This window comes from Glycine max, chromosome 10, assembly GCF_000004515.6.
Source record: "Glycine max cultivar Williams 82 chromosome 10, Glycine_max_v4.0, whole genome shotgun sequence".
NCBI classification, from domain to species: domain Eukaryota; kingdom Viridiplantae; phylum Streptophyta; class Magnoliopsida; order Fabales; family Fabaceae; genus Glycine; species Glycine max.
The window spans coordinates 14,166,298-14,167,847 of NC_038246.2; the positions used below are offsets into that span (position 1 = coordinate 14,166,298).

At 30.3% G+C, this 1,550-nt stretch overlaps 1 pseudogene; it reads right to left on the minus strand.

Moving 5' to 3' along the window:
* LOC106794771 (kinesin-like protein KIN-14M) overlaps positions 1–1,550 on the minus strand; it is a 32,328-nt pseudogene that overhangs the window by 3,195 nt on the left and 27,583 nt on the right.

Genomic DNA, 1,550 nt, shown 5'->3' on the forward strand with positions numbered 1-1,550 from the left:
ACAAGACAACTAGTTACAAACAAGATATATTAACAATTTATTACATGGTATCTAAAACTCAGAAGTAAACTATAAGTTCAGGTTATAAAAAAGTAAATATACACTAATTAATAATAAAAAAGTAGCTTATCATACATCAATGTCATTAGAAGCTCTAATTAGTAAAGTTTTTCTTTTCTTCGTTGTAGATGTTGAACTCTCTCCTGCTACTGTCTCTTTCTTTTTTACCGAAGTAGTCTTCTTAGAACTATTAATGCAAAAGTTAAAGATATATAGTTGATCAGAAATTAAATATACACTAAAAAGTATAAAAATGGCTAAATTTATTAGTAGTACTTAGTAAATAAATAGGAGGATTATTAAAAAAATTTATACCTTGTTTTTAATGCTTCTTGAACCTCGTTTATGTCTGTTTGTTTTGCCTTGTTTTTTGAAACCTCATCTTTCTCCAAATCTTCAAATTCAACACATCCAAATAATTTTCACTGAGCAAATTAACTCATTCTAAAAGTGTAATAAATTCAATATTATAAAAACTTTATAAGATAGTAATCAATTATGGTCCCATATTCATTGAATTTGTAAGGATCATAATTTATCGAGAATAAAGAGCAATATTTAGCAAGACCAATATAAAAGGAATGTGGATGTTATCTTAATTAACAATTTGGGAAATAACATGTATAAAGGAAGGTATACATTTGTTCTATAATCAACGCTCCCTCAAATTACTCACACCTACAAAGGATCATGAGAACACAACAAAGATTACATCGGAAGAAAAATAATAACAAACACAATAATTTAACGTGGTTCGACACCTCTTACCTACATCCACGAAACTGTCTCAACAATATTTTCCTATCACAAAATTGATTAGAAGATTGTAATCCACCCCAAATAGTGTATCACTTTACAAACCTGAGTACCACACTCAACGGTTACGAGAAATGATAACACTCTCACACAAAGACACTTTTCTCTCAACAAAGTGACTTTGTTTCACAATCTCTCTTTTCACACACACTCTCTTCATGCGTATCTTCTCCATTAATTATCTTCTCTATTTATAGTGAAGATTGACACTGACTATAATAAATAAGTTCTCTAGGAAGTTGAAACAAAAACAACTTCCAATTCATCCAATCAAATACTTTTCATCTAGTAAAATGCAATCTTTCACTTTGTATTTAAACCAGCTAAACCTTTGTGATAAAAATTCAATTCCCACTATGTATTAAATGCACCTTATCTTTTTCGCTTGAAACACTACAATTATCCCCCTCAAGCCAAAAGAGAAATATCCTTCGATCAATTTGAAAGTGAACAAACTCCTCCTCCAACGGAAGTATCTCCCAACACTTCTACAATATTAGAAAACTTCATTTTCTTCTTCACTTTGCAATCATGGTTTCTCTTCAAGGCTTGTCCATCCAAATAACAAAGGTTACCTTTATTTTTTTGTCCTTGCAACACCAAGTATCTCCCCTTGTACACCTCATCCAAATTCAAAGTTTATCTTCCAACATAATAGAGTAATTCTACACCAT